Source organism: Falco punctatus, assembly GCF_963210335.1.
Source record: "Falco punctatus genome assembly, chromosome: 11".
Classification (NCBI taxonomy): Eukaryota; Metazoa; Chordata; class Aves; order Falconiformes; family Falconidae; genus Falco; species Falco punctatus.
This window is the reverse complement of record NC_137591.1, coordinates 9,153,791-9,180,829: the sequence shown is the minus strand read 5'-3', so window position 1 is coordinate 9,180,829 and position 27,039 is coordinate 9,153,791. Positions and strand designations below refer to the sequence as shown.

At 42.4% G+C, this 27,039-nt stretch overlaps 1 protein-coding gene across 1 annotated transcript in view; it reads right to left on the bottom strand.

The window, feature by feature from the left end:
* Positions 1-24,769, bottom strand: part of LOC308071758 (cytosolic carboxypeptidase 6-like) — a 247,023-nt gene extending 222,254 nt beyond the window's left edge. The window contains exons 1-2 of the mRNA XM_080407682.1: positions 24,718-24,769; positions 15,762-15,851 (exon numbers count right to left, since the gene is read on the bottom strand). The gene's annotated coding sequence lies outside the window, so the exon portion shown is untranslated. The remainder of the gene's footprint in view (positions 1-15,761; positions 15,852-24,717) is intronic.
* Positions 24,770-27,039: the final 2,270 nt, after the last annotated feature.

Genomic DNA, 27,039 nt, shown 5'->3' with positions numbered 1-27,039 from the left:
GTCTCTAGCACTGCTGATTTTTGGCAAGTTGCTACCAGTCTGCTATTTTAGTATGTTCAATTTGAGATAGCAATGGCCAGATTTGCAGGGCAGCAAAGCTAACATCTTTGAGGCCAAAACCAGCAGATGGATTTTTCAAACAAACTCATAAAGCTCAGTGGTGTTGACTGCATTCAGGAACGTGGCAAGTGACAACAAAAAGGGTTTGCTAGGTGTTGAACAAATTCTGAAACTTTTGTATTCTTACCCAGCTGCCACTAAGAGATCTGTGCCACTGACAGTCCATTCTCTCCCCACTCAGCCCTAAAGTTGAAGATTTCCTACAAACCAGCCCTGTAGAGGTAAAAATGGAAAGGCTTTTAGTAACAGAGACAACCAGTATTGCTGGTCACTACAGAAACGGAGGCTTGAGTACTCTTAGTTTTGCTGGTTTTTCTTCCAAACAAAATCGAGGAGCGTTCCACAAACCACAGGCAGTGCTCAGCACCTCAAAGGATCACCTGGGGAGGGTAAAATATGGTATTCGAAATTTTCCTGTTAAAATTGTCAATCAAAAAAAGAGAAAATCAAGTATTTTGTGAGGGCAAGTCTAGTTCCTCCTTGAGAGTTATCCAGGTACTTTACTTTAGCCAACGCCTGGTCCAGCCTGAAAAAAATAACATTATTAAACAGACCTTAGCAGATTATGAGCCAACAAGGATTGTCTCATTACAAAAGACTGCCTAGGTCATAGTTACGTAACGTCATTCTGATAAAAGTCTCTTGTAGCACACCTCAAGATTTGCTCTGATACTTTGACGATTTAACAGCTGGAGACCCCAAGGAACCTAGCAGTTTGACCCTTTCTCACATTGTTGGAACCAGCAATTTATGGCCTCTGGACTAATTTTAATGCCATCGATTTGGATTGTGGGTCTTTTCAGACTTTAGAAAAAGACATAAAACAATGAGAAAAGCTAGATTCTCAACATCTTCAAACCTGGGGGTTCATGGCAGCTGCTTGAACACTTGATCAGAGAAGCAGTAGGGTGTTAGTGGCACCATCCACCTTATCCTACTGCAGCTCTGAGTGCACAGACTTGTATGCTCTCTCCAGCAACACTTGGTACTCACTGTGAGTCTAGGTGGTACATCAGGTTAATCTCTGCCATTATTTCATGGTATCTGGCTCTCCTGTTCCCTACGGCAATAGGATCCCCACTAGCTTCAAAAAATTAGACGAATGTAGGGTAGTAGAATGAGGCCAAGGCTGGGTTTGTCTGGTAAAAAGCACAAGACTGAAAAGAGGGTAGCAAACTGCCTCCTGACCTCTGTAGTGATGAGCCCATATCTCAGCCACTTAATAACCCTGATGGATGACATAGCTTGCTTAACTACAAACTAATCTTCCCCAGGCCCAGAGGGCAGTCATACAGTTCTCCAGTAGAACTGGCACAACAGCAAAGACCTGTGGAATTGACTTGAAAGAACCTGTCAGACTGTGACAGAGGGGACATAGCAGCAGCAGTGTACAGCTGCTGCAGGACTGCCTGAAGGGTTCCTAAATTCAGTGCTTAGCACAGACCGAGTGGGTGCCTTTGTTGGTTGGCTTTGTTTTCTTTAATTTTCCTAATATGTCGTAAGGAGATCGGAGTTCTCTTTGCATCAAAATGAGCCTACCAATACCCCCTAGACTGTATCTCTTTTCCTCCTGGGAAGAAAAAAAAAAAATGTTCCTGGAGAAATACTGCAGGGATCAGATGATCTAGCTTTATTAATGAATTACTTGGTATTTATCAGAATCATTCTAAAGATCTTGCTTCAGAAGATGATGTATTTGGTCACTGTTATTCAAAGTCTGTCCTTCCTGCAACTGTGAGTCCTCCAGACAGCTCTAAAAACATTTGCTGGATTATGGCCCTCAATTTTTACAGAATTAACTAATGTTAAATAGAGCTAAGATTTAAGCCTTAGAATTGAACAGAAATGTATGGGAGATCCCACTTTCCCTGATAAGCAAGACAAGAGGGCTGCAGCCCAAAATAGTGGCCTGATTGCAAAGGGGGAAAAAATAGACACAGGAGTAGAAAAATCCTGAATGCATGAACCAGAGTTAAGCAGGCATGCACCTTGACAGAATATAAGTCAGGCATCCTTGCATTGTTTCCTGATATCCTTCTTGACTTCCAAGACATCAGTCTTTTCACCATAGCCCTAAAGGGGAGTTTCAGCTGTACACTGATGGCTCACACGGCATTAGCAAAGAGGTAAAAAACTAGAAGCAAAGTCACATCATTCTCCACCTTTCAATTTAGAGCTATAGGGGTCTTGCAGGGAAAAAAGCATCTAGATGATTACATTATTGCTGCTCCATCCGGGACCAGGCTGAGCTCCCCAGAGTCTAGAAGATGACTGTTCTCTTCCCCTCCATGACAACTGGATATGTGGAGGTCAGAGACCCTTCCAAAGCCAGGAAGGAGACTGCATCACAAGTGCAGTTTCCAAAGTTGACTGCACCAGGGAAAAGATTCCCAGTAGCACTCAGTGATAAAAATAAACTTTTATGGACCCAGGGAAGACTAAGCAGACTTTGTTCTACTTGGGAAGCCAGTAAAGGTTGCTAGATTACAAGGAGAAGTCAAAGATGATGACACTTTTCCTTTCAAGCCTTTTGTTGAATTGTTCCATCAGGACTTTGAGCACTTCTTATGTCCAGAGTTACCTTTTCACAACCTGGCAGCACTGCCTTCCTCTGGGGACCAGGAACATTTGGGTTTTCAGCGTGCTTAGTTTAACACAGATGGGCAATGGGAATGGAGGGAAGGACTAGTTTTATCTAACACCTCCCTTGGGAGCTTATCATAGAGCATGTTCTGCATGTACAGTAAGCACAAGCAAGCAGCTGCTTGTGCCCTTAGACTTACCACGTTAACTGAGGTACCAATAAGAACTACAGAAGTCTGAAGATGGATAGATCAGCCCAAGCAAAGACTGTGTTATAAACCAAGGTGGCAAAAGGTAGATTTCTCTGGAGAGAGATGGAGAATACATTTACATATGAAAACCTAATACACAGTGAAAAAGAAAAAGGGCGTTACATAAATAACACTAGGGAAGAAATGAAAAATATGTATTTTCAAATGCACTCTAAAAATGGTTTCCAGCATCTGCAAATGTGTTGCTCAGTCAAGCAAAGACCCAGAAGAAGCAATAAGTATGAATCAGGCAGGCACACAAAGCTGCATGATACAGAGACAAGAGGGGCACTCAGCAAGTTAGTCATTCACAACTATCCTTTCCAGTTTCCTTCTGCTGTAGAGTGTTGCAAAAGTACTTTGAGGAGCATGTCTACTGATTTGCCTTGACCTTGAATAACCTGTAGGCACTTGCTATTGGCCACTGTCACAAGGGAGCTACTCAGCCAGCCAGAACTCTATGGTATGAAAGTAGAACATGTATTTCTGGAAAGGAGCAAGAGCACATGGGGAAGGAGGTGCCCCACAGGTAACGTGATGCCCTAACACACCAGGTCTCTCAAGGAGATACACATGCACGATTCAGAATCTGAGTGAGAGGAACTCTGGGAGAAGCATGCATTGCATTTTCTTGTGCTCCAGCTCAGAAGTTTAGTCCCCTCAGCTGAAGAGAAGAGCTGAGGTGACCACTCCTCAGGACTGAACCCCAGCTGCTCACTTCTACTAGAGCTGATGCTTTGCCATTCATATATGAAGATGGCATTTACATACATGCAAACATTCCTCAGATCCTAAGAACAGCAACTGACAGCCTGCCCCTATAGGAAACCTGCACAACTATTTGTCCTCATTTCCCCTATGGGGACAACTGAAGTGATCGTTTTCTGTTACTCCTGATACGTGAAAACTTACACTAAGCCAGCTGTAATGGCACCTTTTGGCTGCTTCATTGATTTCCACTTTACTAGGTTTGCAGTTTATACTGCTCCACTTTTATAGGATTTTCCTGTCCTTCCATTCAAATCAACTAAAAAGGCACAAGGCAGTTTGCCTGTTTCCACTCAGGCAAAGTCACTTGTAAGTCTCCTGTAGTAAAGCAGGGTGCAAAATCAACAGATGCTATGCAATGCTGGTGTCACCCCGTAAAGCAGGATTTCTAAAGTGGACAACCATCAGATTCCATAAACAGAGAAAGAGAATCCTGTTAAGCTGGTAAAGAGCTGCTTTACGCTTTCCTGTGGTTGCCTTCTGGTCATGAGAGAGGCGAGAGTGGCATCACAGCTGTCTTGCTCTATCCTGATACGTGGCTACCTTTCCCCTGAAGCTAGTGTGGGCTCTGCTTGCTTTGGGTTTGCACCTCAGAAAGACATCTAAAACTACTGCACAAGCAGAACCAACAGCATATGAGACAAGTAGATCTGTATCTATTGCCCACTCGATACAGGGAAGCTGGTAGTAGAGCCTGAGCAGTTCTAATCAGCAAAGAATAGAAAAAATTGAAATGAAACACAGAAGTCCATTTGCATAGCAAAGTCTGTAACTTCAGTCTTGGCAGACAATGAAAGCAGGGACTATACGCAACACCTGAACTACTTCTGGGTGACTCGCAAGCTGACCAGAGGCAGGAGGGGAAGAACAAAAACCTCATCCTCTGGGAAGATCTGATGGCCGAGAAAATGCTGGCTGCCTTTGAATTTTCTCCCCTTGAATCCGAGATGAAAGCTGTGTATCTGCAAGTTGCTTCCAGTGGTGCTGGAGGGGACTTGTTGGATAGCTGCTTGCATTGAGCTCCAGCAGGAAAAAGCAAAGCTTTTTTTCTGTGGTTTATTTTTTTGTCTTAAAGAAAAAACAAAAGTGACCACATCTCCACATGAGGAAAAAATTTGCAAAAGCTCTCCTCTGCCCCTCACCAATGGAGACAGATTCTGTTCTTTTATTTACACTGCATGACATCCAGGCAAAAATAAGCTCTACAGAAATAAATTAGGGCCACTCCCTGTCAGTACAGATGTGCTCCTTTGCTGCTAAGCAGCAGAATATGTTGTAAGCCCCCACCTCCCCTCCAGAGAAAACATTGCTGTGAAAATGGAACCGCAATGCAGATCCTAAAGGTGATGGTAATTATCACTGAAGAGGAAATATTCGGAAAGCAAACTGTCCTCACATGAGTAGGGCCACCACAAGCAACTGACATTTCTGCTTGTGAAGAGGTAAAATTCTCCAGGAGGGTATAAGTACATGTTTCCATCTGAAAAGCACAAAGCAGGAAGTTAGAAGGATATAAATTTCAGGGTTCCTCTAGGCATTAATGGGTTTTGTTGTTGCTGTTTTAGGAAAAAAACCCTACAATTTCCTGAAGAATTCTGTTTGGACACAGTCTTATTGCAGAATCTATTTTGAAGTATATTAAACTAAGAAGGAGTAAGACGCTCTTGTTCTAGAATAAGAATTGCTCAAGAAATGTTCTATTGCACTCTACATTCACAGCCTGCCTCAGATGCAAATGAACTAGAGTGCCAGCAAGCCCTCAGACAGCAGCTCTCCCCAAGCACTTTGCAGCAATGGGTTTAAACTCTGGCAGCACCGTGACCACATAAGCTAATGTCAAGGTGCTATTTCGCTCATATCCTTGGCCATTAGGAACATTGCCAGGAAGAAGAAAAATCAGAGTTCACATGTAACCAGGGGCGAAGACTGTCTAACTTTCTGCATTGAACAGACTGAATTTTAACATCTTAAAGGTAAATTTAACTTTATTAAACAGACTCTTTTACTGCATGAAAGATACAGACATCAGAAGGGAGAGGTGCCGCTGAACATGTTGGACAAACTGGGAGCCTAGACTGACATGTACATTGCAAAAGTAAGGGTTTATTGAAAAGCCACTAGAGGGGTCTGTTAGCTGTGATGGCAGCCACTTCCTAGCTGCTGTCTCCACTGCAAGGCAGGCAACCTTCCTGCAGGGAATCAGGGGGTCACTTCCAAGGGGTTTCCAGTTCTGACCCAGGACAGCAAAGCTTGCCGTTCCTTGCTCCTCCCCAGGAGTAAAAGATAGACTCAACTTCGAAAAGATGGCACCTAGGAGAAGGGTCATGGCATTTTTCAGCTCTACTCTTGATTCTGCAACAGCCTGTCCTCCCATGTGACAGAAGACTGTTAAAGCTCAGCAAGGCTGAATGGCTTCTCCTGTACTGGGGAATTAGCCTCGCTCCTGTTCTCCCTTCGGTGTTATGGCACCAAGCACTGGTGTTTGTAAGGGGATTGGCTGCAATGGTGATCAGTGCCACACAAAAGCCACCATAGCATTAGAAATTTAAGAAACATGAAAACTGAAATCTTTCAGTGATTCTAGAAATAGCTTCTTTTGGGTACGTGGAGGCCTGGGAAAATAAGAACTTCCCCTGTTGTTGTCTGTGACACATCTGTTCTGTAGTCACTCAAAGATTCAGCTTATGCTTGACCATAACATAAGGTAGGGTCCAGCTTTATAATGTTTTGCCTACATGCTGTACCACTAGCTGAAAATTTTGAAGTAAACTTTGCTAAAAGACCTACAGACTTTTCCTCCTTTTTTAACTGAACACTGAACCAGGTTTTTAGGTTTCTTTGTTTCTCCCTCAATCCCCAATTTTTTCCTTCAGTGATAAATTGACAAAAAAGTAGGGAGAGAAGAAAAAAAGAGATAAAGGGAAATAGAAGAAAAATAAAAGTGAGCTTGTTTCAAATTTCAAATGCAGCATTCTCTTTGAAAACCTGTGCCATTTAAAAGAAAAAAAACCCCAAACAAGTCAACTATTTTTCATCCATCTCCAATTATCTTTTACATTTAGGAGCTGCAAAGACTAAAAGCATCAGCTCCAAATCAGAGTATGTATACCAAGGATGTATTATCATTTGCTGAATATGTAACAAGTAATTGTACACTTGAACTAACACTATAGGGCACTTCTGGAAATTGTCACTTAGAGGCCACACCTGTCACTAAGGAATCAACCTTCCTTGGGAGGACAACTTTTTAGAGAGCTGTGTCCCACTGCCCAAAACCACCCTAAATACACACTTCCTGCATACAGAGTATTTAACCGAAGTTTGCCCATGCATTAGGGTCCCAGCAAAGCAGCTTATGCCTGCATTTCTTCCTAGATAAAATTAAGCAGGACTGATAAAGAACGTGTCCTCTCTTGGCTGGGGCATGTGCCCCACTACCCCTCCTTTCCATCCTCAGAGTGCAGAGAAGCAGGACTGCATTGAAAGAACAAAATCAACCACCTCTAAAGGGCTATTGTCTGGGACAGGAGTCTGCTTTTATCTCAAATCCCTTCTTCTTACTCTCCAAACAAGCTTTATGCCCTTTTCTCTGCAAACTGCAGAAGTCAAGGAGACATACCTCTTATAAACATGTACACAATACCTTGCAATAGGCACACACAGAATGCGTGAGCAATCTGTGCAGGGGCAGAGGAAGAATTTCACCCGGGTGCCCTTGTGTCAAAGAAAAGTTTCCAGCGGCCAAGTCCTAGTCATACATGAATGCTGGTTCCTCAGAGCAGCAGCTATAGCAAAGCAGAAGGAGCAAGAAGGCAAGTGCAGGGCACCTCAGAGATAAAAGAAGTGAAAACAAAATGAAAACAACAAAAAAATAAAAATCAATTCAGTTGAACTGAGCTAGGGCAGGCAAAGAACAAAGGGTCAGAAGACAAAGCCGGAAACAATAGACCAGCAAGATTAATATCGGTTGTGAGGAAGATCTGGGACACTACTGAAGGAGAATGGAAAAGGCTTAAAGAGAAGTATAAAAACTAGAAGAGATTCCTAATTGTGAAGCCTGACATACCACTACAGCACCTGCAGCTTGATCAGTACAGATCTCACACACTGCTGCACTTACAGAACGGGCTTCATCTCACAAATTGGATTCCTTGAAATTAATGATGTTCACCTACTAGGAGCTGTTTCTTTTTTCATTAACAACGGAGCCATGCAAATGAGACCTAAAGGCAACCTCAAACTTCCTGTGGTCTTTACGTCTCTCTTCTAAGTTTTGCATATTCATGCCCTGGCCTAATTCAGCTAGAGCAGGACTTGAAGATTTCTGCCTGGGATTACCCCACTAGCAACAGATTATCCAGTACTGTTGGACCCATGCATGCAAAGTCCCGTTTGGGGAACTGTGCATGCATGGTACACTCAGCCAGTTGAGTGTTGCACAGCTCCAGACTCAGCTGGCAACGTCATGAGCAATGTACGAGCTAACACCTCCAGAGGGCTTGCTTTCCCGTGTAAGAAGGTCTGTTGCATGGGCACAATGCCACTCCCTAAAAGTGCAGGACTTGCTGCCCATGGCTGTACAGAGCAATACACACAGAAAGTGGTTCTGACAGAATTGATAACTGGGAAGACATGGATAAGCGTCTCGAAAATCCACTTGGACTGCAATTTCTAGTGGGAAAACTGGGCCATATTAAGGAAAGCCAAGTGACCATGAAGTGCAGCTGAATCAGTATTTTGTCTTTTTCCTACCCTCAGACATCAGCAAAGTGCCACAGTGTGCTGCCACAAAGATGATGTGCTTTGGCCTACAGGCACGTTGTTTAGGGCTGGAAGGAAATGACCTTTAAGCTAATGTTATTCAAAAGTAGGAGCAGTCAAGAAACATTGCAAACCCAGTATGTTTAAGAGATTAATTGGGCAATCCCACCCTGAGACAAAGCAAAATTGCCTGCTGTTGTATAGTGAAGGCTTTCTCAATTCTCCCTCTTGAAGACCAAGAGCTCCTTTAGCTCTCTGGTTACTGTAAAGAGGATTAGTTAACCAGAGGTAGTCAGAGGCCTGCCCTGGGCAAAGGGCAAACTGAATCAAACAAAGCCACTTGACATTTCTTATCTGCGTAGGCAAAGCGGACCTTGTTGTCCCAGGGGTGAGGAGTTAGGACTGATCCATTCCTCCTACTGGAAGATGCACGGTGAGCATGCAGGGCTAGGCCTGGGGGGTGAGCCTGCCTGGCAAGTCCAATTTTCCTTTCCCACTACTACTGATAGGATGGAAGGGATATGGCAGCAACTGTTGCTGTTGGTGGGAAGGAGGTGTCTCAGTTATGCAACAACCTTCTCCACAGATGACACAACTCTCCCCTCTGGGGCAGCCCAGATCTCCAGAGCCCTGGGGATTCCTTCTTCTTTTTGAAGACTGCAGCCCCCAGCCCCTGCACAGCACCTCTACCCACCCTTGCCACTATCACACCTACTTGTCTTCTGTGCAGGGGTTCCCTGGTACATGCACTCTTATGTGGTAAGAGTGTGAATCACGTAACTCTATAGCCAGAGAAATCTAACATCATTAAAAATTTCCTCCAGCTCAGGAAAAAAAGTGTATAACCTCTCTTATACCTGCCTGACACCACAGTGAATTGATTCAAAACCTGTGGTATCTTGTAACAGCTAATATCACTTTCGGTAGCAGAAATTCTTCTAACGGTCTATTTACATCAACACAATTTTAAGAGGAGCTTTTATTTCCATTACTCCAATATGGATGTTTTATATTCTCAGAACAACCTCTCTCTCTCCTGGGATACTTCACACTAAAATCCTATCCAGGAGATTTACAAGGGACAGACAATAATGTTTTTCATGTTGCTTTAGAAGTCAAGGAGAGTGTGTTTCCCTTTGTATTAAAGCTTAGGAGCTGCGCACTTAAAGAAAAAAAAACATCTTAGTGAGAAGGATGAATGTAGTATAACAACTTTAAGAGAGCCCTGCAGCTCATTTTATAGTTGGGCTGTTGAATTCTGTTGTCTTTGTCTGCTTCTCATCATTTGGTTTCCTGAACCCCTAATAAAAGAGACCATGAACTGCAGCTTCTGTTCACTATGTTGCCTCACTGCTTCCAAGTGCTAAGCTATGGCTAAATGAACAGAAGAGAGAGTGATCCCATCCTCTCCTGCCACAAATTATGCATATCATCTTAAATATGCAGAATACCATTCATTCTATGGGAAGATTTTGCACTTTTTTTTTGACCATGAGCAGTGACCTCTAGGGTGGAACTGTGAAATATTAGATGCATTTTCCTATGGATTGCAGCCAGAAAGAGGTTTGCAAAGGATGCAGCAAGTATTGAAAGGAAATAGAAGCTCTGTGTCTTTGTACCTTTGGGGTGGCAAGAGAGTATAAAATTCCCATAAAGTGGAGCTTCTCTTTAGCTCAGTCCTCTTCAGTATTAGTAAAGCAGCTCGCAAACTCAAACAGCGGCAATGGCCCCCACAAAGGGCATTCCTGCACCAGAGCACACTCAGAGGCCTGCTGCATAGCCAAGGCAAACCGCCCTCCTACATACAAAGATGAATTACAAACTACACCTTTATCCATATGGAGGCATTCACTTTGAGCCTGGAAGTAGCCAGGAGAACGTAAGCTTTTGCTTCCACTCTCTTTCATCTAGCAGAGACTTTGCAGTAATATAACAAACATGCATGCATAAGATCCCCACTTTCTATGGAATCCTATTTTCTTTCTTTCTCTGGTAGGAAATATAGCTCAGAAATGAAGATTTGGCTTGCTAGAAAGAAGAATACAACAGATTAAGTGAGGTCAGAATGGATGCAACCCATGCATTTATTCAGATGCAAATTCAGTCCAATAGGAAGCCTGGCAGATGATGCCCTCAGTCTTCTCAGGGCCCCATCAACACCACAACAGGCACTTCCTGGGTTCAGTGTTTTTCTTCAGTACAGCTGCTGTTACCAAAACCATTCTACACCAACACCTACAGAAATAATTTATTTAGGAGAAATTTATCCCCTGGAAACTGCTAAGCAAGGTCATCACCTCTGTTACTTCAGAAGGGTTCTTTTCACATGTAAAGGCTTCATTATCTGCATTTACTCTTGCATTTAAAACCTGCCCTGTCCTGTCTTTCAGTTACTATCACTTATGCCCTACTGCTCAAAAGATTTTTGCTTAGTGAAGGAAGCAGAAAAGGAGCTTTTAACCCCAACAGTTTATTCCTCCCCTTTCTTCATAACAAAAAAAAGAGGTTTGTTAAAATTCCAAGTAGGAGCAATAAGTTTAAAAATTACTCTTTTTACACATACAACTGCCTTTCCCACAATAAAAAAAAACCCAAACCAACACAAACTAAAACAAACCAAAAAACCCCCATGGTAGCAACTTCACCCTCTCACTAACTTGTTCAGGTATCCTGCAGGATCAGATTCAAAGAGCTTGAAGGCATTGCCTCCATGAAGTGAACTAGAAAACTGCCACCACTTTTAAGAGGCCATCTTGGAATCTGTCCTTCACAGCACACAGAGCAAATTTGTCACAGAGAGCAAGTTCAATTACCCACTATCCCAGTGAGTTACTGTGCAACAGCAGGACTCAAGACAGCTAGTGGAAGATTTGTTTTCAGGTAGTCTGTCCTCTTCTACCTCATCCTTTAAACTTAAAATCAGAACTTGTACAAAAGTTCTCAGATTTTTTTTCCCTGCCCTCTGCTGGCAAGAGGTTGAGTGTTAAAAACACAGACCATGAGGGATAAAAACACAGAAAAATCAAGAGACATTGTCCAATATAGTCTGGTTTTTCATTTCATATCATCTGATTTAAGGTGAAGCGAGAGGGAGCATTCATTTAAGCAGCTGTAATGAAAAAAGATTGATTGAAAAGTCATCTTTGCTCCATTTCTTATGGATAAGAGTCCCAGGTGTCTGTTTTCCTTATATTTTCTTTTTAATGGCTGTTCCCTATTCAGCCTATAAGCTTCAAGGTCATCTTCAGGTCAAATTACACTTAGCAAACGATGCTCAGCATCTGCAAACCTAGCTCTGGGATCCCTCTCCCTCCCCTCTTGCACTGGGTCTTCCACTCTGGGCTCCCAGCTTGCAAAACTGTATTAAAGTAAAATGCTTAGGGTACAAATTTTCTTTTTTGCATTTAGATGGCATGGTGGATGCCACACCGGGAAATGTGTTAAGATGACAACAAATGACGCCCTACTAGTAGAACATGCTAAGTCAATGAAGAAAGTACATGTCTAACTACATCTAGACATTCTTAAGCTTGCCATTACTGACTGCTGGCAAAAGCAAAAGCACGCAGGACAAATTTAAACATGGCAGTTGCCATATGTCTCCTGCTACTCTCCACACACACAAGTAGTGAGGGTCAGTTGCTTATCTCCCACAAAGAAAGTAATTCCAGCAGTCAAAGAAAGTAAAATAAGACTGTAAGAATAGTGGGAAAAAAAACCACAGTCCTGTTGTCAGATCTTGGATAAAATCCAATGCTTTGGAAAGTTGGCTTATCACCAGTGTTTAGAGGGTAGGGACTCATACAAATTTTATACACATGTATCTTCTCACACTACATACATATTTAAGCATTATTTGACCCTACCTGTAAGAGTTAATAATTTACTTGCCTTAACAGTATAATGTGGAAGACAGAAAATAGCATTTGTTTTCTCTAGATAAAAATACTGTGCGTTGGGGGGGGGGGGGTGGGGGGGGGTGGGGGATTAGCAAAAATATCTATGACAGGAAAGGAATCTAAAACCACAACTTCAGATTTCTGAGGGATTTTTCTGAACAGCCCATGAGAGAGGAGTTCAAACTGTAACATGAATTAGCAGTGTTTGTGTTGCACTATAAAAGCCCACCAGGAGCAGCAGTGATTTCAGCCGGTTAGAAGATGGTCTATAAGAGCAAAGTGAAAACAACAGTCCTCTTCGTTCTAGACCCTACTCTTACTTACTCATCGCCGAACATGACACAAGTATCAATGCTCATGATGACCATCACAGCCTGAGGAGGAGAGCACCATCCTACCTTTGGATGTAAAGGGTACTCATGTGAATATACTCTCTAGTGAATAGCTCTCCATCTTTGTCCCTGAACTTCACAACAAGAAGTTAAGAACTATCAGGGAAACTTCCTAAAAAGGCTAACCTGAAGCATTGTAATAACTCTTAAAAGACCAAAAGAGAAACAAAAGGTTCTTAATCCATCTTTCTATGAAGAGCCCCTCTGGGCTTTCGCCTGCCTTTTAAGGAAGTGAGCTACAGCTCAGCAGCTGCACCATGTGTGAAATATTACAGCACTTGTTTTTAACTGCTGGATGAGGTGCCTCATGATTCTAGGGAGGCCTGGTTACTGCTGCAAGCACTCCAATGCTATAAGGAGACAGAGGTGTATACCCAAGTTTACAATACTTGCACATCTGCAGGAATACGGGGTATTTTTATCCAAAATTCAGTTTTCAGTGGATTCATCATAATGAAATACAAAGAAGGATGACACAGAAACAATAAAGCTCTGAATGGGAACATGACCTTGTGGTCTTTTCCTACAGGAACATAAAGATCCTTGCTTAGATTTAATCTGTGGATAAAGTGGGACAAAGGGCCAAAAGACAGGACCAAGTATACCCTGATGTACCTATCCTAGCTAGATAATTTGCTTCTCAGGGTATCTTGCCTAATCAAAAAATGGAACATGTAATGGGGAGCTTCTGTCAGGACCCAGGAAGGTGGTGTCTGGAATACACATAACTATACAAACTTCGCAGAGAGCACGCCAAAGAGGTCATGAAGAGGCTTGACTAGTTCAAAGACAGGCAGAAAAATAAGTAAGGAGTTAGTTTTGAGCTTAGAGCTTTTAAGAGGAAGACAGAGTCTGAACTGAATGAAACCCAAGGTTGAATGAAAAAATGAAGAACAAAAAAGAAAGCTTGTAACTCATTATCTATTCTCCTGTGGGCTGATTCTCCAGGCCTGGGCAGTCACAATTCTGCTCTTCCATATACAAGACGCTGCTTGCACCTGAGGAATTTTTGGGATTAGCTTCCATATCTTAATACTTGAGGTGGTAAGCATAATCAAACATTCAAGAAGAAATCTCTCTACCAAGAAAAAAAATCCTGGTATGTTCATTATGCACTGGGCTGGCATTTGGATATTAAAACTGCAACACCTAACTGTGCCAAAATGCTTCCCAAGACTCCAGAAATAAAATTCCTCATTGTGCCTTCACTTAACCACCAAAGGGGTCCTTTTTATCCCTTCTTTTGACCCTCCCACACAAAAGTTTCCAAAGATGGAGCAAGCACCCAATTTCACATTTGGCAATGCTAGAAACAACACAGCAACGGCCTTGAAATGTTTGCCATTTCTATTTTTCTTGACACTAATTATACACACAAGGCAGCTTCATCTGCACTGGGCAGAATGGCTCAATGCACATCGGAGTTCAGTGCCTTCAGATCCATGCATTTCCAAGTACGCATTATAACTGCAGTCACAGCAAGTTTCTGATTTGCTTCTCCAAGACCGATTCCCCCCTTTTCTTTTTCTTATTTCCCCCCCCCCCCCCCCATTGTAACTTTTCCTACAAAACACAAAGTTTCTCTGAGACAATCAGAGCATGACTTCCACCCAGTTGTTTCATCAGGCTAAGCATGCCACCCGCTTTTTCACATTCCTCTTTTTTCCTTTTGAATAAAATCTCCATTATCAAAATAAAATAATGTAATTTACAGAGTATCACCTCAGCAGCATGCCTCAGCCCTCATTTCACAGGGCTATGCTGGCAGCCACAAACAGAATCAAAGCATCCAATTAAAAACCCATATTCATTAACAAACATCACATGTATTATAGTGCCCTGCATTGACTCAGCCACCACAGGAGACGGGAAACTTGCTGAATTTTCCTGCTCTCAGTCTGAAGCACTGTTTTATTAAAGGAAGGGTTTTACCTTTGCTACTCCATGGGCCAACAAGAAAAGGCTCAGTGTCCTGTTAGGTTTTCTTGCTAGGACAGTAGAAGTGACAGCTGTTGACCTTTTGCCTTAGAGGGATGCCAGACACAGGACCTTGCCAGGATGAGGAGCACAGAGAGAAGACCATGAAATTGTGCCAGACCTTTCCCACTGAGGTCTTTAGGTACCAACAGGGCCAGTTGCAAACCAATCTGTGGCATTACAAGCAGCCAATGTAATAAACTGCATATGCTTGATTGATGCCACTCATTGGCAAGGCAGGGCCAGATCCAAGCTGATGTAGTAAATTAGCATGTTGCCTCAGCTTCAGGGAAGTTACTTTGATTTACACCATCAACAATTTACCACTGCAAACAGTCACATACCATAAGTACAATATTTCAGACCTATACAATGAAGTTATATGAATACATGCCAGGATTATTTATTTATTTGTACCCACAAGCCTGAAATTTACAACTCTCTATAAATAAGAGCTGGGCAATTTGCTTTCTATTTTTAGCAGGAATGCTTTGTGCAGGGAACAGCTGTCAGCCACTGGGAACTGTGCTCCTCAGAGCAGTAGCTTCAGACAAATACAGGCGTCAGAATTATATTGGAGGACGAGGGTCACTGCTTTGTGGTGGAAAAAAAGCTGAAGATAGTAGACAGCAAGAAAAAAACCACCACCATAAGCACTTAACAGGGAACTGTTCCTAGAGCTTTTCCAGACTGTTTTCCTAAGAAGCCTTACATGATCACATTGCATATGTATGATTGTGACTGTCAATTCTTCCCAAATAGCTTCAGAACCCACCGAACAATTATGACCAAGCTCAGCAAACATGCACAAGACTCAGAGATAATATATTCCTGCTGCCTCTAAGAAGGCAGCTAAGTGGAGGTGAGAGATTCTGCTAATATCCTTATTATGGAAAAAAACTATCACGTGAACTCAGCCTTCCAACAGATCCAAAGCTATGCAAACCAAATACACGCATCGATAGGTAAACAGATCTCACCCTACCTGCCATCTTCATGCAGACACTCACCTTGGCACACAAAGGAAGATGGTGTTTCCCCAGGGTGGACCCGTGCAGTGATGAACACCACTTTCTGTTCAGCCCCTGGACGCAGGTTTGCTGCAGCAGAATGGGGTGGCAGGGGGCAGAGGGAAAAAAAAAAAAGAGATAAAGATCCTTAAACTGGATCCCACATATAGGAACAAAGGGTCATTAATTTCTAATGGATATCTTTTTATTAAAATTGGTCATACATTATAAATAAGCACATCCTATAACTAAAGGAGGCAGCATCACTGGGTTTCTGTACCAGGCCATATAGCAGACTGCACAAGGGCTGCAAAACTAATGACAGGCAGACAAACCTGCAACAAAAAAGTTAGCTCTCTTTTTTAAAAAAACTAAGATTTACTACATTGAGTTTAACTGCACTGTAATTGCTGTCTCACTTGTGATAAATATCCCCCTGGGGTGACAAGAACAACAGTGGGGGTCCATTCACAATGTAAAGTCAATTGCACCCTGCATTACACTTGATACAAGCCTTAACAGTGCCAAACAACAGTAAAGTGCTAACAAATTACGTTCATTAGGCTTTGCTCTGGGGGATTTTGGGGAGTGGGGGTGGTTTTTTTTGTTGTTTGTTTTCCTAATCTCTTAAGTGTTTGGGACTGCATCTGCCCTGACTGAGATGTTCAAAACCAATGAAATATGGAAGAGACCAGGATTAAGTCTAGCAACCTTCTCCAGAGAAGGTGTGAAAATTTACCGGCTCCCCTTCAAATTACAGATAGGTGGAAGGGAGACTTAGATCCCAACTACGCTGAAATGAACATGGGTTGATTCCCCCAGTATTGAAACCACACTACTTTGGCCACTTGCTTCAGCTGTAAACTACACGGGTCAAGCAGGATAGTTTCTCTGTTTGTGCAGCGACTATGTTTAATAAACAGGAAATAAAAATTACGCTCTTTCAAAATGGGTTCTGGGAATTTTAAAGACCAGAAGAAGTCAGGACCTCAGTTAGATGACTTATCTAGATCTGAACACACACAGCAGGGGTAATACTAAACACAGCAGGATCCAATTGCTAGAAACAGTTTAAATCTTTGTTTTGAAATAAAAAGTTTACCCACTGAAAGGAAACTGGAAACTAAATCCAAGCTTTTTTTTTTTTTTTTTAAATTACATAGATATATATTACATTACATATATACCCAAACATAGACACTTAATTTCAGAGATGTTTGGGAATCCTCCAGACCATACCTGAGTTATTTTTTTAATTTCCTGAATTCTTAGAAATGCTCAGTTTCCCCAGTGGTAAATCACACCTAACAGCACCACAGAAATAATCAATACATTTTTGGTTGTTCTCAGGAGACAATCTCAGCAGGTTTCTTTTTTATTTCCTTAGCCTCTCTAAATGTTCTACAGCTGCTCACCCTGTAACTCAGCCATTCATTTGTTCTTTCATACTCCAGCTTCACTACTCTGGTGTTTCTGAGCCCCAGAGGCAAAGAAATATAAGAAAATGTCTCTAACAAACATAGCAGCTGGTGGGGTCAATTCTGCCTACAGAAGAAAAGTGAGAGACAGCAAAAAACCCACAACACTGTCAGCTAGAAGTCAATGACCACCCCGTATCATTTGCATTATCATTAAGTAGTGTGGGAGGAAGGAGATAAATTGACAAACTGACTTTAAAGAGCAAAAGGAGAAGGCTAGGATCACCTCTGCAAGAGGAAAGGAGTGCTCTCTTGGAAAAACAGCATTACATTAAAGGGACAGTGGCTCAGGACAGAAGGGATGCTCAGCAACATGACTGCCACCAGAGCTGGAACAGCTACTTGGTTAGGATATCTTCTGGACAGAGAATGAGTTATGGGGGTTTTGTGGCTTTGGTTTTGTTTGGGTTTAATTACAACTTTTTTGTTATTTATGCTTTACCCTTTATACCAGTTATTTTAATTCATTAGGCAGTTCATTTTCCTCTGGAACTGAAGAGAACTCTCCCAACTTAGAGCTCAGTTAAAAGCTGCCTGGAAGTCAATGGGAGATGAGGCACTGGATGCTAACCAGGACCTCCCTTGCCCACTTCCCTGGGGGACGGAAAAGCTCCAAATGACCACCCTGCACTCAGTGCCAAGCAACTGCACCCGCCTTGGTTTACAATCCCTAGTGCATTCCCAATGCATCACTCACCAGCCCACTACACTTGCTGCAGCATGTGAATGCGCAGCCTTGCAGTGTACAGACCCTCCCACAGCACCCAGCCTCCTAGGCATGCAATGCTCAAAATGAGCACAGGCACAGCTGGCTGTCCGGGTTCATGTAGCAGACATTTTCTCCGTGTTCATCAAGCCCAACAATATACATATAAATATTTTTCTCTAAGCAATATCCTGCATCTTTAACACTGAAATAATAAAACACATGGCATGTGTGACTGTGCACATTTGTGACTCTTTCTGGTATTTAGGTCAGATGAAATAATGTGACTCATTAACACTTTTTTCTAAGAGTCATTTTCATTTTCAGTGTTCGGATTTCAGAATGTGAGAGTCTGCACAAGCAAAGAAACATTTCTCATATGTTTCTGTTAACACTTCGGAAAAGCATATATCTGTAATGGAGCTTGGAAAACCTAGAACATTCAGCAGCATCTTCTAAATGCAGGTGAATCTGGTAAAAGTTGCTTTGGTGAGTAAAGTCCCTGCCTAAGTGTAAAGCTTTGTGAACATATGGGAAGAAACTAAACTGGCAGACAAGCTCTCAGGCCTGCAGGTCCCCTTCAACCACAATTCACTTTTGGGCCTCACTCTGAAAATACGGGTAAAAGGGGGACACATGAGGCGACATGGATGTCCATTAACCAACCTACAGAACAAGGAGCACCAAGGGCCTCCTATATGTACGAAAGACTCATTTCATACTTAATACCGTAACACCTAAGAGTTTGACATGTGGACTTGGAACCAGGCTGGTGCAGGGCACACATTATTTACAGGCTGGGCTCCCAGCCTGAGCCCTAACCCAGCACCAGCACATTATAACCCATCTATCCAAACAACCCATGCGTGGGGGCTTGGAAATCATCTACTCAGTCTCACACACTTCTCTTGGTCTCCGTAACATCCTGTGATGAAAGGAATGGCATGTATGTATGTGCACACACACACCTCCACACTTGCCTAAGCCCAAACAGCAACAGTGCTCACTTCTCTCTCTGTTGTTTTATAGATAAACTAAAAACAGAAGAGTGAAAGGATAAAAAGAGAAAGTGATGATCAGATTACAGCAATCAGGATTTAAAAAAAAAAAAAAAAAAAGCTGAGATGCTTTGTGTTCTTTTTTCTTCACCAGCTTTAGGTGTGCGGGTGCGCAGGTGCCGGCAGCGGGGCGCAGGGCTGAGCTCTCTGAGGAGAAGCTGGGCTGCCCCGGGCCGGTCACAACCGGTTCCAGCCGCCTCCGCAGCAGCCGGGGCCCCACCCAGCCCCTCAGCCGAGGCAGTGGCGCCTCCTTGGAAGTGCCGCCTCCTTGGAAGTGCCACATGGGCAGTAAAGAGTGAGGGGGGAAATGTGAGAAACAGCCCTGTGAGCACCAGGGGCAGAGGAGGCGGGGAGGGAGCGCTCCAGCTGAGGGGCAGGCACTACCCTGCCGGCCCTTGGGGGGACCAGGCTGGGGCAAATATCCACGCTGCAGCCTATGGAGGATGCTCTGTCAGACCAAGTTCTCCTGAAGGAGCACAGAAAGGGCCCAGGCTGGAGCAGGGGAAAGTGTGAGGAGGAAGGAGCAGAGAGGGGCTGTTTCGGACTGACCACCATCCCGTTATCCATCCCCAGCACTGTGGCAGGCAGCAGGGGGGGCACAGGTAGAGGAGTAGGAGTGAAGTCAGGCCTGGGAAAAACAGGGGTGGTGAAAATTTTTCTCTGATTCTGACTATACAATTCTATTTTACCTGGCAACAAATAATCTTCCCCCCAAGCCAAATCTGCTTTGCCCATGATAGTAATGGGTCAAGATAAAGATAGGAATATCAGTTACCAAGGAACCTTTTCATCTTATATTGTCCCCCCGTCCCCTAAAGGAATGAGCAGCTGGGTAGGCTTCTAGCTGCTGGCCAAGCTCAACCCACCAAACCAATAATAGATACAACAAATACAAAACACATTTCATACTTTAAATGTTACGTTGAAAACACATCCTATTTTCTACTTCAGGATTTAAAAGATAATAAAAATTAAAAAGAAGTGTATAGCTTGCTCAGCAGATGCCAAAAGCACTTAAGCAAAATGACAGAAAGGCATGCTTCATTTAGCCATAACTTTGCGACCTGTGGAAATGCAAAGAAGTAGTCTGTTGTGGTACCCCTTCTACACTTCCAACCACCATAGCAGTGAATATTAGAAACAAATTATTTGACAACAGTGTTTTCCAAAGGGAGAAATTTATAGATTTCTGGAATTATTTCTTTTTCATGTTATCTTCCAGAAAATGTCTTGAAGATTGAACCAAACGTTTTCTTTCCCTCTGAAAGCTACCACCACCATCAGCGTTGGCAATATTTGACTTGACTTAGATTCTGACCAAGACCTAACCTACCTGCCACCTCATGTTGTGCTTTCATAGCCTGCTGCTTACCCACCACCATCGTGATGCTCTGCTGTAGAGAATTCCCTTGGGCAAAGCCATGAAGATCTAAGGTGCTAGTCAGAATAAACAGCACTAACTTCAATATCTGTTCTGGCTCTAAAGCTACCAGAATGGTGATAAACACAAAGTGAATGTCATACTGGAAAAAACATGGTTAGCTGCAAACTAACAACAAAAATCTCTCACTCTGAATATCACTCGTGCTGTATGGCCCTCAACTCATGTTCCTTCTCTTCTAATGCTATAGCATGTACAAGCTAACCACTTAAAGCAATCCCACTGGCAACACTCCCCCAGCTGTCACTCAGGAAACAGCGATTTCCACTCTTCGTTACATATTACAGTAGTGCAACTAAAATAAGAGTCCAACAGAAAACATTTTCTACTAAAAAGAAAAAAAAAAAAAAAAGACAATCAGATCAAAAACTAAACCTTCATGGAAAGACAACAAATTCACTCAGTCATTTTCATACAATTTTCATCTTAATGCTACTATAAAAACATGAACACTACAGTATATGTATGTAGTACCTTAATAATAAGTATCTAGAAATTTCATGCAGAAACATTAAATTTATGGAATCCCATTTGCACTACCACAATGAAGTGCTGTAACAGAACTGAGGCAGAACTTTGCTCACCATGCAGGTTCTTTCCTGCTGCCATGTCAGACCAGAGAGACTGCAGATTTGTCGTTTCTTTAAGTCTTGCAGCCATGGTATGGTAACAATACAAGTTCACAAATTAGTACTAAGGCTGATGGAACACAAAGGATGAGCAAGTTTGACCCTAGAAGTCTACTTCAGAAAGACTTTAACTGGCACCCATCAGGAGAACTTGGAAGTGAATTCCACTCCTTTGCAGATAACTTCAAAGTTGCAGCAAGGACTAGGAAAAGCTTGCCTTTCTCCCCTCCCACATTTCACCCATCTGCAGAAGATCAGAAGGCTCTAGTCAGAAGAAATGGAAATCCATTCACCCTAAAAAATGTATGCCCAAAAATAATTCTATTTAAATAGCCACATATATTTTAATGAAATACGTATATGCATTACAAATAAATTCTATATTGTCTACTTTCTCAGCTACTTCGGAGTATGAGGTGAGCTGTTGCCAGCATTTTATATTCAAAACCCTGCAAGTTACAGACTCCACAGAGGAAATCAAAAGAATTGTATTGCATTACACTTCACTGTGTTGTCTCAGCTCATCTGTGTCCAACAGAACTGTAACATCTCTGTTGAAAGCAAGCACTGATGTCATTGCTGTCCTGGCTGCCTAGTCTCTACCACATTAACCTGCTTTAGCAAATCAAATTCAAGCAGCATTTACTGTACTCTGCACTGTAGTCTCTTTTCCCAAGAGACCAGATTAGTACCTAAATCCATTTATTTTTGTTACTTCTGGTCAGAAATGTCATTTCAGGTAAGACTGAACATCTCAGTAACACAGAGTGCAAAAGAACACCATTTTTGGTCACTACCAAATCCCGCTGGACTTGGTGAGGTCAAATAAACACAAGCTTTTCTTTCTTGCCTTCTTACAGTTGACTTGAGCAGTACAAAGCAGCTAAGTGGCACAGAAGGTAAAAATGATGCCTGTTGTACTACAGAGATGAGCAAAGGCTGGACTACAGTTTTTGGAAGTCAAACATCTATTCCTACATCCTTCTACCTGAAAGGGAGGCAGCAGTATCTTGGCTCCCATGCTGAGTCCATGGAAGGTCAGGTCTGTGCAGGGGGGGCACTGCTACAAGGTGCCCCCATTGCTCATTGACTCACCTCACCTACCACCATGTTTAGACAGCCCCGTCTGGAGGGTAGAGGGGGTTTGTTTTGCAAAGCCTCACTTGTGCATAGACGTTCTACCCAGCAATGGGCCTGTACATAATGCTCAAAACTGGATCCAAACCTCTCATGTTCCACATCTTCATTCAGGTTCTGGCCCTGACTCTGTCAGGTGCTTAAATATGTGATTTGTTTGATGGACTTCTATTGTGTTTAAAAATGTGCTTAAACCTGGGTGTTGGCATAAGAACTTTGCTGAATTGGGGCCATTTAGCAGGAAGCCTGCCTCTGAGATCATTGTCACAACGTTTTAAAGTTGGAGATTGTGCAACTATTATCCTTTATTGCCCATTTTATGCCAAAGTCTCTCTTTCTTTTTACATTCCTCTTAAAAGCAAAGCTATTTTGGAACATTTAATATTATTTAATCTCTTTACTCTGGCAGCATAGAAATTACAAGGACCGTTACAATGGTCCTGTGTGTGCGTATGTTTTATTGATGTATATGCTGACCTAATATCAAATTGATTTTGCTCAGCTTTTCTGCTGACCATGGAAAAATGCAAATTGGATATTATATTTGCACACTAATTTTATTGGGCCCCTGTGTCTTCATAAAAAGATAAAGTTTGGGCTAATAAAAATAAAACATTTCTGGTGCTAATATAGGCAAATGTTTATGTAGGCAGGTAACAAATTGGTTTGTCATTTAGGGGAACATAAAGAGCACTAAAATCATCTTTAGGCAAAATAGATTGGTGGCTTTTGCTTAGCTTTTAGCTTTCATTTGCAAAATCAATTTAATGTAGCACAGTGTCTCAAAGACAGGGTGACACAGGATTAAGACATACATTGTATTCCCCCTCCACAACTCCCCCTTATTCAGAGGCCCTGGGATTTGGGTTTGCTCTTGTTCAAAGCAAATTAAACATACTCCAGCAGAAAAGAGAAAAAAGGAACATTTAGACTTAAACTATATGCAAGCATCCTATAGGGACAAACACAGGGGCAAGGTAGGAAAGTGGGACTGTTCTGAAGGTAGATGCTTAAAGAGTTATCAACACTTGTCAGTGCCACCAGGAATCTGAAAGTATAATACTTGTATGATCTTCTTGCCTGGCTATTTCTTTGTTCCTCCTTCCTTTTCCCTCTTTACGTCCTCTGTAACAATGTATTTTGCATCTCTAACGGCCAGCAGTCTCTGCTGGAATGCAGCTAAGTGAACTTCGATGACAGTTTAAGTATATGGGCATATATCAACATCCTAACTTCTATTTATTGAAATGAGTTGACCTATTTAAATCCCAGAGCAGGCACTATTTCTAACCAGCTCTTGTTTTTCATCCCCTCCTCCTTCCCCTTCCCTTCCTCAATTGCAGGGTATTTTGGAGGGGTTCCATGCAGTGGGAGGTTACATAAACAGTTTCAATGTTAATACTTGACTGCATTTTCAACTTAATAGCCCAGCAAAGGGATCTGACTGTTAAAGAAAAGGCCAGAAATATCTCCTGGTAAAATTATGCTGAAGCATAGATCAAATGACACTGCAGAGCTATTTGCAAAATCAGAAATGGCAAACTACTATACAGCAAGATCCCCCTTACCTCCCAGCCCCACTTGTTTTTAATCTTCATTACATCTCAGAAGCAACCATTTTTTCATTTGGGCTTTCTGATACTGGCAGCTTGCTACACCTCTGGGGCAGGAAAATTAACTGCATGCAAAACCAGTCAAGGTACAGTCATATCTTTCCTCTGTCCTCATTTCCACTAAAAAGAAAAAGTCTCAAAAAGCCTTGTTTTTAATTTGTTTTTAAATTATACATACACATTTGAACATTGGAACATACAGTCCTATGAATAAGAACAAAAATCTGGAATACAAACAGCATATTATTCGTCCTCAAACAGCTAAGGTGGTGACAACTCACAATTAAGGATGCAGACAGTAGCATTTAATGTCACCTACCTGCATCACCGTCATATCATAACAGTTTAGCAGGCAGGTCCCCAGCCTGCTTTCTATTTCCCTCTCCTGCTTTGCTATTTATAAAGTCAGGTTGGAGTGTAGATCAACCCCTTGCCCTCCAGAGACCGGAGGCAGGCAGTAAATTATGGGAAGGCTAAGTGGTACATCAAATGTGTCTCCTCAAAGCTATATATCATCTTGTTAAATTTGATGTCTAATCCCAGAACCCCAGAAATCATTCCCAAAATCCCAGAAAACGCATGTGTCCTTCAGATGATATAGAACAAGAAAGTAAAGTTTACTTGCAGGGGAAAAGAAAAAAAAACATCAAAAAACACGCCAAGCCAAAAACATTCTAGCCATTATTTGCTTAAAGTCTTAATTTTGAGTGTCTTTCAATGTTATTTCCTTAAATTTAATAGTCAGAACTCACCTATCTGCGTATGAATACATGAACTGTGATCTACAGTACTTAAGTTTTTTCTTGAAATGGTCAACACTAACAAATAAACCAAAGCATATCCTCTATCTCTCTCTCTAAAAATTTTATACTAGACAGAAATGCGGTAGCTTACGTATGTAGCAGCACTTCTGCAGTTACCATCAGTGACAGTAATAAAGATCTTCAGCCGTTCCACAGGGTTCTCTTAACTGAGCTCCACAACCCCACATCAGTGAAGATAAGGTAGAAACACACAGGAGCCGCCCGCAGCCACAAAGGAAGCAGGTCTCAGCTTTAGAGAAGGAATCAATACTAACTGGTACCTATCTTGCTCTCTCTTTTCACAGCTGTCATTCCCTCTAGAAATGCTCACCCCATCCCAGTGGCTTTCATGTTGTACAAAGGGATAGAAGTGAAATATTCAGATGCAAGACATTACTGCCTGCAATACTAGAGTTACATGGGTGTCTTTTCAGTTTGCCTTTAAAACTTAGGGATTCAAAAGATATTGCTAGGGCCTGCTACAAAGCAATTCTCTATCAGCTCTCTCCAGTGGAGAGGGCTACGGCTATGTTTGTTTGCTACAAGTATGCATGGGCTGAAAGATAAGAGAATAATTTGTGTCAGAATTTCAGCCAAGATAGCAAAGAGGGAATTACCAACCACTCACAGAGTGGTCCAGCAGTTACAGGAGCAGCCAGGACACCTTTTGTTCTGTTCCTTCCAGTTTTGCTGCAGATTTGCCTGTGATTAACGTCAGTACTAAGATTTTCCTATCTAAAAATTGAGCAAAACCATGTGCACTTCAGAACAGAACTGAGAGTCCCAGTAGAGCCATACTCAAATCTCTTCTAGTTTCTCTGAGATGCAGAGCCTCATCCTTGCACTCATCATGGATTCTTCCAGGGAAGGCAGAGCTGAAAAGGACATCCATAGCTGCCATGAGATGCAACTCCAGAATTGGCTGGATCAAACATGTCTAACCTCTCAAAACCAATGGATAAAATAATAGGGAAGGAGCAAGCTGCAAGACAACATGCAGAAATCAGGAAAGATGCTTCTGGGAAGCTGTAACTGGAAAACCTCTACTAACTGGGGCTATACCTCATATTCTTCACAAGGAACAGGCAAGAAGTGCAACAGAAGCATAATTGAAGAAAAGGTGGAGAGGCATGAAATGGTGGACAAAGCTGGATAGATACCTACCCAGGTATCTTGTTCTAAGTAGGCCCTCATTCTGGGAGAAAAAAAGTGAAAAGCAAACAAGGTTTTTTAAGCCAGATGGGCTAAAGGCTCTAACTTGGGGGGAGCAGAGAAACAACACAACCAACACTGTCACTGGATTAATCTCCTGTGTTACACCATTTAGACACCATCTTGAACAGCATGAACCCTTCCCTCTTATTCTTCCCAAAACACTAATTACAAAGAAGCAGGGACACCCCATACTCAATTACAGGACACAGGAGATTATTATTTTTCTTTGGATTCTTTTCCTGCATAGGCCCCTTCCTGGGAGGAAGGAGATGGACTCACAGGGTTAAGCAGAATAAAGCCTTCAGTGTACAAGACCTGGCTTGAAAGCAGTGATCCCAGACAGGACGTGCAAGGTGTTCTGCAAGAGGATTTGGCCTTTAATGAACTATGACAGTGTGTTCTTTGGTAGCTGAGCTAGTGGTCAATAATAAGCAACCTGCTGAAATGAGATTCATGAAGAGCAGTGCTCCTCAAAACGTGACAGTGACCTCTCCAGGAAGCACCAACACTCTTTGGAGAGATGCTTGAGCCCACAAGACAAGAAAAAGGTACCAGGGTATAGCCTCTCTCTTTACATTCACATTTTGCCCTAAACCAGAATTCAGACCTGAACATGTAGGACCAAAAAATTAAGATGCTCAGTAGAGGGTCTTACACACCAAACTCAAACTTTGAAATACCTCAGCAAGATGGGAGATGCAGACTACCCTCAGGGCTGAAACACTCACACAAGTTCCTCAACCAGTAAGATGCAAATACTTCTTTACTGTTTGGTTTCAAGTCAAGATGAGAAACACCATCTTTTTAATGTAAGGGGGATGGCAAAGGTGGGGTGGAAAGTGTCCCCTTTTCACAAAAAAGTGGAGTGACCTCTCCTGGACACACTACCAGGCCCCTGCTTTTGTTCATTGATTCTTTATTGGGTTTATTCACAGGGACAGGGAGTCTGTAGCTTGGGAGGAGTCTCAACAGCCCGAAGTCAGCTTTGCTTAGGTGTATGTATTCCACTCACTTTTGACTTTGATTCCTAGCATCAAGTGGCACAGACACAACCTCAGACAGAAGCATATTAAGAATATTTGACCTATACCACGTATCTTACAGTCTGGCTGACGAAAGTCCCGTCACACTCTTGTCCTTTCCTTCAAAAGAAAATTGTGAATGCATGCCCAGAGGCAGGGCACTTTCTGTCCTTGTT